The sequence below is a fragment of the Ambystoma mexicanum genome, chromosome 2p (assembly GCF_040938575.1).
Source record: "Ambystoma mexicanum isolate Mex_15411 chromosome 2p, UKY_AmexF1_1, whole genome shotgun sequence".
In the NCBI taxonomy this organism is placed as follows: Eukaryota; Metazoa; Chordata; class Amphibia; order Caudata; family Ambystomatidae; genus Ambystoma; species Ambystoma mexicanum.
In genome coordinates this window covers 925277574-925292285 of record NC_090923.1, presented here as the reverse complement: position 1 = coordinate 925292285, position 14712 = coordinate 925277574, and positions in this window count along the sequence as shown.

The window sequence follows — 14712 nt, the reverse complement described above, 5'->3', positions numbered from 1 at the left end:
AACACAAAATACATTACTAATTTAAGGTGAGCCTCGTAATCCTGCCCCCTCAGACCCACCTGCATGTGGAGTAAGCGCTTAAGAAAGTCCCTTTCACCTACTGTCAATCAGCACAAATTGAGTGTCCTCAGATTTCTGCTCCATACAAAATGCTTCAATGGACCTGGTCCATATAGACCTCAACCATCGAAATAACCGATTGTTCATCAAAGCGTTTGCTTAAAGACAGCATGTGCCCTACTCCCATTTTCAACTAAAACTCTGCCTTAGCATTTTGACTTGAACATGATCCCTTTCTATGGAATCTGGTGCCTAAACAATCCTAATGTCAACCTGAAGTATTTTCCTAGTTCCAGTTGAACCCTAGAGGGTTTGGTCATATGAGAGACCATCACAACTCTGTTGGAAGTGTTGATGATTAAATCATTCTTTAAAAACAATTTATGGAACGATTTTCATTGTTTTCTGATTCCCATCAAATTCCTGGAAAGAATAACAGCACCATCAGCAAACAGTTAGATGCTGGCCTTCTCCCTGTACATATTGGGCCATCTGCATCAGGATCAGTCAGCCAACTTTTACATATACAAAGACAACAGTAGAGGAGTGAGGACACATTCTTAACAAACCCCCACCCCAACTGGGAAAGTACCACACTCTCACCCACCTTAACCCAGTTGTATTATTGCATTATTTTCAGTTTGTGGACTGCCTAAAGCTGATATCAGATGAAAGGAATGTTAATTAAGGCCAAATAAGTCAACATAAGGTGTGTATGAACGCTATCGAAGGCTGCCTACAGGTATATGAAAACCATATATAGGCTCTCACTCCTGTGCACAAAACATTTTTGCATGGTTAGGCTGAGAAGAAATATCTAGTCAACCTTTCCCATCCCCCTCTTGAAGCCTTCTTGAAAAGGTGACAAGATATGTTTTCACTTACCACTTACCAGGTTCTCATTCAATCTAAGAACATTTTCTGGTAGATGTTGACCAGCCTGTCCACCCATGAGATGGGCCAGTAGTTGCTGGGTGTGCTGGGGGGTGATTAGTCACCTTTTTTATCAGTGGATATATTTGTTGCCATTACCTTGTCCATGGCATTATATTTGATGCAATAATAGCATTAAAACAAATTGTCAAAAGGGGAACCCATGCCATCGGTTCATCTTTGAAGAAGACTACAAGGAGCTTACAAAGTCTTTGTGCTTTCTGAGATTGTTTGTACTGCAAGGGTATGCTTATTAGGCAAGAATTGATATAGTAACCCTGTGGAAGACTACACAATACATATCCTCTTGGTATTAGGTAACCCACCTATTGGTATAGGCCTGTACTACACAAGTTGGTAGCGTGACTGAGCGGCCAGGTCTATATCCAGAGGGGTAAATGTAAGTTGTAGAGCTGTAGCAATGACATCCACTAATACAAGTAGCTAAGTAACATTTACATTTTTAAATAAGCATTCTTTAAAAAGTGTAATATATGCAGAAATCAAATACACTTTCAAATACCTTTCCAGAATCAACACAAAACAAGTATATACTCTTTATAAATGTTTCTTACACACTTCCTACACCCTGAAGTGACTTCACTAACTAGGACAGTAATGGCATTTATATATCACTTCTACACTTTGTAGATTCTGAGGTTTGTAGAAAGGAAAGGTTAAAGGAAGGAAAAAGGAGAAACAGGTTCTCAGAGCATGTGAGCACTTTAAATCTTCCAATGAAGTCTAGAAAGAAACCTTTCCCAGCAATAATAGGTAATAACCACCTATGAGGGACAGTAAGTATCAAAGCCAAATGTACTAGAAGTGTCTGCAGGGAGCCAGGATAGCCGAAGTCAATTGAAGCACAGTCTATGAAGCTGAGGCCCTTCTTAGATAGCAATGTCTTGCACAAAGTTAGAGAGTTTGTTGAAATCACTGTATGGTCACAAGCTGTTACACTTGTGAATGATAGAGCTGAAATCAACTCTAGCAAAGCAGCTACTGCAAGTCCCAAATGGGAAGAGCAAAGCTACAGACAATGAGGTAAGTACTCCAACTCAGAACAGCACCTTTGGTTAGAAGAAGAGTGGTTCAGCTTGATTCTGTCTGGTTGCAGTGTTGCAGATCCTGTGTTCCTGGGCCTCAGTCGTGGGGACAAGAGGGAGAACCTCTGGAGGATTCCTGCACAGCAATTTGGAGGTCGGCTGCAGCTACAGGCTCTTTTCGGATCAGCAGCACTTTGCAGTTTCAGCGCTCAGTAAACAGCACCACCGCAGATCTTGGATACCGGTTGGACTTCCTTCACTCCTTAACGTTCTGCACTCTGGTGAGGGGACTCGAGCTCTGGTCGTCTTGCTTTTGGAGCGTCCTGGGGAGACTCCTCGAGCTTCCAGCCAGATTACAGATGTTGCACCCAACTACGAATTTCTCGACCCCTGGCACTCGATTTGTGCAGCAGCAAAGAATTACAGCCATTTGGGGAAGGTAGTCCAGTGGAGTTCGTCTCAGGGTTAGTTGGTCCCACTAAACCAAGGGAAGAAGTTGTCCCTTCCGGAGCTTCTCTTATCAATTAGGAAAAGGAGTTTCTGCAAAGCAGCAGGGATTCACCGGGCAATTCAAAGGTCCAGGAGGATGCATCAAGCTTGGGGGTGAGGGGAGAATAGAACTAGTTTTGTTATCTTGTAAATCGTTTCTGCATGCTCCCCCCTCTGTTCCTCCTGCAATGCTACCCCACGTGGACAGTGCAGGAGGTGGACAAGTAATGCAGGGGCGTGGGTCATACACAATCCAAAATTCTAAGTGTGTCGTTTTCAACTATGGTGTGTATTCCAAGTGTTGTGCCTCCCTTGTTTCAATTTACAGCTAAGTATCCTTGCGGAAAGCCCGCATTAGCTGATCAATCCAATAAAGAACCAGTAGGAAAAGCATGATCACCTTCTTCAGATCTAAATCAGTATAACAGGCACACAGGGCACAATGCTATAACTCCACCTGACAGCTCATCAAGCATGACAAACCGACAATAGCAGTGACACAATGCCTGCTTGAAATATTGGTAGCCAGCCTCGGCATTCCACCCACTCTATTTAAATGTGTAATAATCAATTGGCGAACACTTTCACCAAAGACTAAAGCATATCTCTTTCTCTCTCTTGCTCTTTCACCGTCTTTTCCTGTGTCCTTCGTTCTCTGTCTTTCCCTTACTTTGGAGCTCATTCCGCGTTTGCCAGTACTTCAGTGGAATTACTGCCGAACTACCACCAAACGGAATTATGGTTCCCGCCACTCGGTCCCGTGGGTTTACCACGAGATTACAAATGGTGGTAAGTGGTGTAAGTTCCCATTTTTTGGAGTCCACTAGACTCAATGGGGATTTCATTGAAATTACCACTGGTGGTAATTTTGCTGATTTATTGCCAATTTTTGGGTGGCAAAGAGAAGGATTTAACTCCCGCATGATGCTGGAGGTAAAGCCTCCGCTTCCACGCCAAACTTGGGATTTGGCAGAGTGGTAAAAGTGGCAGTAATTCTGTTACCAGCACTTTTTTACTGCTCCGCTAAACTCAGAATGAGCCCCAACTTCTTCTGTCTCTGTCTGTTTCTTTCTCTCTCAATCTCTCTCTGTCTCTCTCGCGCACTCTCATTCTCTCTCCTCATTTCAGTTCACCAATTTTTAACAGGGTCACATCGAACAATGAACATGAGGGTTCCAAATTTGGAAATGGCCGACCAATCCCTGCTCTTGAAGCCTTCTGCCATCAACAACACCATCACTCGACACATCCTGGGCTTCCCACGTGTCGGATGCAGCCCGGCACACACCCCCCACTCATTACAAGGGGTAGTTGTTCCAGCGGCGCTGCTGAGTCACACACCTATTTCCTCCACAGCCTCTGCGGGCTCTGGAGCGAGCACTGGGGACTATTGACAGAGTCTGAAAGACACTTTTGTATCCGCAGGGACCAGGTTGCAACTGTTACAGAAGGCTCTAAACATTAGAAAGGTAGTAACATACCCAACCAGAAAAATATTTAGCACATTCCGACCACGTCATGCACACCTCCCCGCCTCTCTTCTTCAGGGCCCTGATCAGCAACACCAATAAAGCAAAGCTCTTACTCTCCAATCCAGTTTTCATGGATTTCCTGGGCTTGTCTTTTATTTACAGTGGGAAAATCGAAACTACATGAATGAATGAGGAACTCGCATATAACGTGATACCTTGAGAGCTCTGCCAATCTCGATTTAATTAACCAGATTCTCATTTCTCAAAGTTGATAAACAATCACAGACATATTTCAGCTTACTTGGGGCTAATCCCTCTTAAGTGGTCTTGCAGGATAAAGAGATTTGAGGGGATTCAATATGTTGATGTTCCACTCACATTGCGACTGTGCTACAGATCAAGGGTGACATTTTCATTGCATCCAACACAGCAGGATTGCTGACTCAACGATAACTTCTCTAAATGTTTATTAAAAGGATGCTCTATTAAGCGGCCTACTACTAAAATATGTAATACGTATTGTGGCGAATGGCAGGTAAAATTATTTTACTGTACCAATCCGGATCTAGCAGAATCTATCAGGAGCTTTTCCAGTCCACATCTCTTTCTCTTTCTCTCATACAAGTTATGGTGATCTTGCTAGACCTCTTAATACACCTGCATGGCCTATATAGGCTGCAGGTTTCACATGTGCCCACATGATATGGTCGCATTTGCATGTGCCAATGGATTTCTTGTGCATTTGCATTCAGATTTCAGTATAGGTGGCTTAATTCACATTTTACTATAATCGTAAGTGGGGAACACAAATTTATTAGGGTGTCAAAATACACTCACATTTGTTTGATGAACAAGATCTAGGCTACCATTTTAATACTTGTTCTAGGGGCAACACCCCAGGTTCATAGCGTGTACGTTTGGTTCTCGTACATTTATCAATATACACCTCCCTTCCTAGTTTGACTTTATCCTTCAGAGCATTCTTCACTAAAATACCATTGGCAGCATGATCCCATTCATAACCTTTCAATAGGTGCACTTAGATACGTTCTAGCTATGATTTATCACAGTTGTCATTTTTCACAAATTCTTTTCAAACAATTTCCACAAATAATATTTGTCCATGACTTGACCAAGATAGCCTCCCCATTATTGGATAACAATTGATCCATATCCCGTCACTAGTAGTTCTAGACACACTTGTCTTGAAGTGGCCCACAGTGGTAGACAAAAGTTTTGAAGACGATCCATCCCTACAGTGAGAGCGGGATGGATTTATGGGCACTGACGAATCCCTGATAAACTTGCAGCAGGCTTCTGGGTCTCAAGCAATGATTTTTGTGCAGTCCGGATTGGTGGATCTCTTGATGAGTGACATGTTTGTTCATCCATGACTTGACCAAGCTCTATCTACAATTTCACACTCTCTGACATATCTTCCCTTACCTCTACTACTCTCACAGAATCACTGCAATCACCACTATCATCCTCTCTTGCTTAGAACACGCTAACTCCCTGTACCTGGGCACCCCTGCATCTCAACTCAGAAAACTCCAAAGAGTCTGAAAACACCACAGCGAGGCTCCTCCTGGCCCTCAGTCCCAAAGAGAACATCACACCCACCCTCTCTATCCTCCTCTGGCTCTGTGTCGGGCGACAATTCACTTTCAAAGCTATGTGCATCACCCACTGTGCTGTGCACAAGACAAGCCCAGAATACCTACAACACACGCTCACACCTTACAAAAACAACAGAAGCCCGAGCTCAAGCACCGCATTCTACTTTCAAATCAACCAGAATAGGGGGTTCTTCCTTTTTTGTCCAGGAATGTGATTCCCCTCGACATATGCTGCTTAGAGAATCACCTTGCAGTCCAGAAGGCCCTCAAGACCTGGCTCTCCCCCCCCCAGTGTCCTGATGAACACATTCCACCTCAGTGATAATTTAAGCCCCTTTTAAATAAGCTGGGGCAGCAATGAGACCCTCAAATAATGTACTAAGCAACACAGTGAAAGGGCTCCGGCAGACCACAGGACAAGAATGGCAAATTGTCTATGAAACAAGAAACCTCTGAGGACACCCAGGTACTTATCACTCTCCATGTCAATGGAAGATAGCCGTAGGCTCGGCCTCCCACCCTCACTCATCCGCAATCACATGCTACCTGAAGACACATCGCACTACACCTCTGCCATTAGAATGCACCACGTCCCATGACAGAAATTCGATCTAGCTGGACACATAATCAGTTTCCTGGACTCGCATATCCTCCCTATAACCTCAAAGCACCCATCGACAAGTCATATCGATATGGGATGCTAGCAAGTACTTGGCCACCAGTACCTACCTTTGTATTGGCTAAAATGTACACAGACATTCTAAACTCCTCTGTCAAAACAACCATGCCACAGACTTTTAGGCCATACCAATGGAAATAGGCACTATACAACTGACATATTACATTACATTTTAATTATATTACATTACATCAGTCAATGAGGCCCCTCTCTGCTTGTTCGTCAAGTTCGTTTAGCCAATCAGATGCCACCAATCTCCTAAAGGAAATACAACCCACTACACAAGGGCCAGCTCACTTCCTCTTCCTTTACGAGTTTTACTGGGCTAAAAGAGAAGGTGCTACACAGGACTGGCTCACACTTGCAGTGGATCTTGAAGTAGTGTTTTCTGTTTGTTGTTGGTCATTTGCTATTTAATGTTTTTTGAAGCATTTCCCTGTTCTCCTTTGTCTAAGTGTTTGCATAGTATGTGTTCGAATTTTGTTTCCACTTATATAAAAAAAAAAGAATAAAATGTGCCTTTTCTACTTGTACCTTTCCCCTTTGGTGTCCCTTGTCACATGTCACACATTTGAGATCAAGAAGGTGGTCAAGACCAGGTGCTCAAAGTGCTAGTTGTTAATTAGGGACTGCATTATGGGGCGGGACAACTTAAATATAAACAGGATCTTTCCAAAGAAACAACAAAACCTAGAATGGCTTTCTTCCACAAATATCGCTCACGCAGTCTTTTCCATTCTCAGGTGGATGGTTAGTCTTTTGAGTTTCTACCATCAAGGTTAAAAAAGTTCCAGAGGAGTCAACTCTGTTGTCCTGATACAGGCTCCTGGATAATCAAATAACTTCTGCTCAATTCAGGCTAGATATGGGCTTTTGGGATCCAGTGCTGCAAACCTAAACAAGTCCTGGATGTTATGCAAGACCCTTGGGGTTATTTTACAAATGATATGGTGTCAACCAGAAGAAAGTTACAGGGACCAACCCCTACTAACCTTCTTTTCGGTGTCGGTTTCCCCCACCTTCTCTCTAAACTGCCACTAAACTCCCTGGACCAGACTGGAATCTCTCCCCACCTTACCTGGATCTCAGAACGTCCTACCTCTAGCTGACTGGCATACAGTCCTACCTCTAGCTGAGTAGCAGCTTCCAGTTCACCGGCTCTATGATTTATTCCCTGGTAATGTTCTGAACTCTTTCCTCTACTGCTTTCCTTTTGCTCCCCCACCTCTGGTCAAGGTATTACCCAAATTGATCGAATATAATTGATCAATTGGTACATTTGACCAAATTTGGCCAGTAGCATTCGATCGATTATAAAAAGTACCGGACAGGTGGAGCGGGGATCGCGGGTTGTCCCCCGCTCCACATGTTCAGTATTTGTGGCCTTTGAGGGTTGTCCCCCCACTTCCTGAACATTGGAGGAGGGAGATGAAAAAAGAAAAAAAAGAAAAGGGGACTCTGCGGCATCGGATCCGACCCTCGTTTGAGGGACGGAACTGACGCTGCAGGGTTCCTGAGAGGCGGTGGACGGAGAAAGGGTAAGTAGGGGTCATGGGGATGTTCTGGGGAATTGGGGGGGACATGGGTTTGGTGTGTTTGGCTGCAGTAGAATCGTATTTGCAGCAAAATTGACTATGGTCAATTCTGCCATGAACAATTCTGCCATGGTCAAACAACCCAAATCCTTCGTCAACACCTGACCCTTCCTCCTCACTCTTCTCACCTTAAGATGTCTCATCCCCAAACCCTTGTCTCTCTCCTACATCCTCCTCCTCCTCCTGGTCCTTCACCATCTCCTTACTACCACCTTGACCTGCTGCCTCTTCCTTCTCTCTTGATGTTAAAACCTCCTTCCCCTTTCGTCTGACTGCATCGTTCATCACCTTCTCCTTATCGCCTGCCACCTCCAAGCCCTGTGTTACTGTCTCCACCACCATATGGCCTTCTTCCTTAAACTTCACTCTGGATTTCATCTCATACCTCCTTCACTCTTCTTTTTTGTCCTTCTCCGCCACTTCCTCCTTTTTCTTATCCTCTCCTGATTTTTCTTCCTCCCTCCTTTCCACTGTTTCATATTACCCACTTCCAATCTATACCTGCTTTTACTTCAGCCATCCTGTGGTGCAGTATTACTCCCTCCATGCTCACCCATTAACACAATTTTTTTCTCTCCTCTATATGTCACTGCTTCCTCTGTTCTACTGCTACCGCTCCACTTCTCCTCTTCATCCCTCTTCTTTCTCCAGTCTTCTCAGAAGTCCCTCCAGCTACTCTTCCCTCTTCTCAAGTAGTCTTCATTCTCCAGCCTTTTCTAAGCATAAGGTTCCCGCTCCTGTCACTCATACCAATGGGCTAGTATGCCTGGCTTATATAGTAACATTCTCCCTTTCCCTGTATGCATCTAGGGCTGAGGCGGCATGCAGCTATGACCTTAAGGTGTGGGAATTGAAGTCTGTGAATTGTGATTGGATAGGCTCTCTCACTTTCTGATGATCATCATGAGGCGGAGAGAGCTGGTCCAATCCCACAAGAGCCATGGCAGCCATTTTGAAACTCTTCTGTGTGAATGGAGACGATGGACAATGGGTTGTGCTTCAGATGTCCTGCTGTTTTGCTCTTGGAGGGGGTAGATGTATTAGGCTGTTTTTAGGGGTGTTTATATTTTCCTCGCGGTCTTCCTGTCCTTGAAGGAATAGTTTAATTTTCCTGATCTATTCCACGTTTCTGGTTGGTAGAGAAGGATATTCAGTGGGATGTAGTTCATTTGATGTTACTTTGCCTGTACGATTTTGGTGGCTTGGTCCAAGTACATGTTTTCAGTGTACCCCCTGGCTTAGGGGACCTGTATTGGTCTTTTGTAAGGTTAGCCCTCTCCCAGATCCCTAAGTCTGCTTCCTGGATCCAATCCAGGGTTTCAAGTGTGGAATTGTGGGAAATGTAGTTTTCACTGTCTTCTTACAAAGGTGTTGGTGGCCTGAAGAACAGGAGGGATTTTTATGGTGTTGTTGGTTGGGAAAGGGGAGGCTTTGGAGGAGCAGGCAGGCATGTCCATTTTGCGGGAGGATGGAATGGGTGCAGCAAGCACCCTACAGGAGGTGCTTCATTTTGGTTCATGACTAGGCAGGGGTATAGGGAAGGAAGATGTCTTCATCAGCGGGGTGCTGCTGAGATTGAGGGGGAGCACTGTCACGTGGGGGTAGTGAGGAAGACTTTCCAGTGGAGGTTGCACAGAAGAAGGTGGACCTACCCGAGATGGAGCAGGAGACGAGGGTACAGTAAGAGGTGATGGAGGAGGAGTCTCTTCGTGCCAACGCAAAGGGGGCGGGGCAAGTCATGTGTAGCTGCAGAGGGTGATGACCTCACACCCCCACATATCCCACTGCATCCTGGGTGTGGGACTATTTAACCCTGCCACCTGGGAAGACCACCAGGAACGAAGAGCCTTAGGCCTTTGGCATGGTTGAGTGCTGTGGGTAGAGGGTCACGCAGGGGAACAAGGCAAGCGGCAAGGGGACTGCACCCTAAGGACCACAGTGATGAGGAACCATGTGCGCCAGTAGCATGTACCAGGCACACATGTCCACAGAGGCTAGGAACCATGCAGCCTCCACCATCGCCCCCTCCTGTGGTGGTGAAGTAGAGGGTTCTAGAGCATCCCAGGGTGGGGATGAAGCACAGCTGTAAAATCGGGCATCCTTTGGCCCAACCCTGCCCCCGTTCAGCCTGCCTGATAGGCATCAGTGGCACTGGCTACTTAGGCCAGTTTCAGGCTTTTATTGCTGGCACCACCACCACAAGTGGTTGGGGGTGGTTTCCCATCACCGACAGCACGCATTTTTTGGGCAGCACCTCGTGAACTGATGTTCCACACTCTAACGGCTACAAACCTCCAGTCTGTTCTTATGCCGATGGGAGGGTATGACTTGCAAGGACAGTTTATGCATTTCAAAAACTGATTGACACCATATGCATGCTTTGATGGTAAACGTAAGCAAGGCAGCAGTCTTAACATTCACAAAACGCCATAAAAAAAACATTTTAAAGGTTTTCCTCAGAAGACGTTCTGGTCGAAAGGCTACCCCGAGGTACCCTTTGTTGATCACCTAAACATTCGTTTTACCTCCACCCTGACAACCGATAAACACGTGGAAAAGGAGACCATTACGCTGACACACGCAATTGCTCGCATCATTAGCTTCATGGGCGCGTTTAAACACAATCCCTGGATCACGTAATGCATAATGCGCGTATACCGAGCCAATTTAAAATCGGTTGCATTGTATGGTATGGAGATGTGGGGTTTTGGTAGAGCAACGCAGCTGCAAAACACTGACAATAAATTCTGTAGAAAATGATTTGGACCCCCCCCCCCCCTCAGCTCCAACACTCGCATTGCATTCTGAATGAGGATTAAGACACTTAGAGAAATGCATAGCATTCACACCTATTCCACTATTTATAAATGTTTAAATAAACAGGAAAAAAACGTGTCCAAGAGGCTGCTGCATAATGTATTAGAGTCTTGCATCCAGCATTTCCTGGTTGAACTATGTAATTGAAACATGCATGTGCAACCTGGGAACTGCAATAGAATCATTATCGATTACCCTAAAGAAGAGTAAGAAAGCCCTCATTCTTCACACGCCAGCTTTACAAGTGCAGCCCAGCAGGGAAGACATCACATTAAATCCAGGCATATTGGCAATATCACAGACAATGGGGATCAACCATAATTGGCTAAGATGCATATACTTGGTGACCGGTTTCTAATCACAAGACTTAAGTTTGACCGCTTGTCGATAAATGCTACATATTCAAAATGGCTGCTCACTTGCCTTTCTACTGTGACATCCACGAAACCACATTTCACGTATTATTCTTCTGCAAAAAATATAAAACATTCCGAAAGAGATTAATTCTACCGATTCTAAGGCTCCAACCATTGAGACAGTGCCAACCTGCTTTTATTTTCCTTCTTACCGCCAATGCCCAGATGGTCTCATGGGCCCTCATAAGCTTTTGACAAGGTGCCATGAAGATCAGAAAGCAGATTCTATCGGTGGGGGAAGGGATACATATGAGAAATAAAGCTTTGCACTTTCTTGGATTGAATTAATGTGAATAAAGTTTCAATGTATTGATCGTATGGCAAGAGGGGACCTATTGCCTTTTTTTTGGGTTGTTGCTTAGCACTGGGAAGTGGCAATGCGTCCTGATGTTGGGCAGCCTATGGAGGCGTATCGAGCTCCATCACCCTGCCCTCATGTAAGGAGTTTTGTGGGGGTGAGGAATCTCGCAGTCATTGGGGAGGGTCTGGCTTCACAGGGGTACTACCCCACCCACAAATGCGGGATCAGTCTGTGGGGAAAGCTGGAGAACTTCTTCCGCCCATGAAAGATCCCAAGAACATTAAGGGGTGGTTTTAGAGTGCAAAGAACAGAAAGCCTTAGTTGGTGGCTGCGCCATTTGAAAATACCCGAACGCTTTAGTGGGTGTCTGTGCCCTCCCTGTGAAGAAAAAAGAAACGAGGAGCTTAAGAGGTTGTTGTGCCCTCTGTGAAAGACCTGAGAGCCTTAAGGATTGGCTGCATCCTGTAAAAAAAAAATAAACAAAGCACCTTAATGGGTTGCTGCGCCCTGTGAGACAAAATGAGAACTTCTAACAAATGTGTGATTAGGATTTGAAAACAATAGTTACAGTCTTGTCAATGCAAAGGCACGAGTAAATCAGAAAATGGTCAGGTCTTCGCCGTCACTACTACAGCTATCTATTTCCCAAGCACACACAACATGAAACAGTGCCACTCTACCTTTAATGCCTGGCACGTTCTGGGAAGTTGTCGTTCCATACCCTTCCACAATGAAGTAACTATTCATCTTTATCAAAGTCAGTTGCACCACTGTGCAACTTCTCCTACAGTTAGAGGCAATGCCACCAGCCGCATTAACAATCTCTTGCATGGTACACATTTATGGTGGGGTACCTTAGCAATTCTGCAGCACTGGAACAAGCACTGCTGGCCAGAAGGACCAATCGCTTTACCAATACTGTAACAGGTCATCATCCCTGTCCAGTAGATGACCATCGAGCATCTGTGAGGCAGATGGTACTCGTTCAGTTCCTGATGATGACCCACCTGTAGTCAAGATGCCTGAGTCACTGAGGAGGGTGCCCCCCACACTCTACTGCCAGTAGGCTTTGCCCCACTGCTCTCAAAGCTTTCAATAAGCGTCCCGGATGTACTGCTCATTGATGCTGCCATCATTCGTGAGCTACAGATGCCTGGTGCGCTTGGCGTAATTTGGATGGGTTGGTTTTATTCCTCCTGCCTGCGATCTTTTGCCAATTAATGTGGCAAGTGCTGCAGCAAAGCATTCTTGCACATTTTCAGTGTCTCATACTCCTGGTGTTTTCTGGGAGGTCTCTGCCACTAAGTCATGTGGGTGAAAAGCACCCACTTTTACTTTGAAAGCAGGGTCCCCAAAGCAAGGAAGCAGATACCCAATGCTACCTTTAAATCCAACTACCCACTGATCACCACCAAGGTTAAAAGTACGTCCCTATCACACTAGCGTGCTGCATCGGCCTTACAAGGCATGGCCCCTTGCCATGTTGGTCAGTTTGAGCTCCATCTCAAGGGAGAAACAGAGAAAGAACCTCATTCAGTGATGCGTTGTGACAGCACTCACTTGACGGTCTCCTCGAAAGTTCATAGACCAGGGCAGACATTAGACAGCAGCTGCCACTGACAAAGGGTTGCAAATGCCCCCTCTAGAGCTCTACAATGAGTGATGCAGTCATCTGTAACGGCATTGCATTGCTCATGTAGCTTGTCCAGCATTGTGCATTGTTCAGGTTATGTGGTGGCAGCTTATTTTGCACTTGAATTTGACAGAGTTAATTTTTGGCATGGGAAATGATCTTCTGTGCCACAGAAACCACTTATTTCATGGGCGCTCAGCTGCTGATAAAGAGAATGCATGAGACAACCTGGTGAAGGGCATGCGACAATGTGCATTGTCTTGCCAATTCATAAGGCAGCATTTGCTCCACTGTCTGCTGCAACAATGCCCAAATGCAAACAACGAGGCCTTAGTCACGGTGCATACTCCGTCTTCTCCCAGCTGTCACCTCTCCTGTGCCTTCTGCCCTCGAAACGCTTGCATGCCCAATGTTACCTGGTGCTGAAATGCGCACGGTTGCTGACCCCTTGAATTACTCAGGGACCCTTCTTGGCGGTTGGAGGAAGGAAATACCACCCTGCATGCTGTGACAACCACTAAGACAACGTTCTGACCACTGGTCCACAAGCCCAACATGAAGTGGCATTATTGCCTCATAGGCTGTTGTAGTGCCTGCCCCACTGTAGCCAATCAGTGATCAACCTTGCCTTAAGGCAGTGGAATCCAGCGTTTTGCACACATGCTAAGGTTAAGAGATCTATTGGCAACATTATAGCAAGGTTTGCATCGAGCAGGCGCTGTCTGTCATGAGACTTGTGATATTTCTGACCACGCTCAAATGCTTCCGCAGCCCTGACACAATGAGGGATCACTGCTATGGGCCGCTGCTAGTGCCCACGGGGTAGAACTTGGTGTCCTATTCCCAGTGGCAAGCACTGATTCAGGTGAAGTAGTTTTCGAGGTAATAGTGTGAACTTGTGGAGCTATGGTTCATGCCTGATGGTACGGGGCCGGTATGCACCTCAGATCTTCTTTTCATGTTTGTCCATGGTGCAGCAGCATGTGGGACCACATTGATGTGATAACAAGCTTTGTCCCCGCCTTCCCTGGGCATAGCATTATCCGGCAGAGTGTGCATGATCAGTGAAATGATGCCACACTTTTGCCTTTCATAGTTGGCTAGTAGCACACAAGCTGGACTTATGTTGACATGATGGTGTTGGAGGTGGTGGCGTTGGTGGAGTTCTGAATAACTCGTAATGATGGTATGTGTTTTCCCATGTACAATGGGAGGTCTCAAAGAGACTGTTGAGCATCTACTGACAGTACGGCGTCTGCATCTGTGGTTTGCTATTCTCATCGTCCACCTCAGTATCACTGCTTTCCAACTGCAAAGCCTTTTTTTGCTCCAGGCTCTGATGGAGTATAATCGCTGTCTAGATCATCATTATTTAAGGTTGACCCAGGGGATAATGATGGAAGTGATAGGCAACTGGGATTTTCAGTCTCCTCCTGTTGTTCAAGTACTCCATCTGTGGTTCCACCATGATCTTTGTTAGGTAAGATCTGCACACCTCCCACTTCTGCCCCATTGATGCTGGGAGAAACTGAAAGTGCAACCGTCTTTGACGGTTTCGGTGGATGTTCATTTTCATCGTGGAATACATGTGCCATTGCCATATTTGATGTCTGCAGGGATTGGTCTGCCTCCTCGGCACCGTGACAGTCACT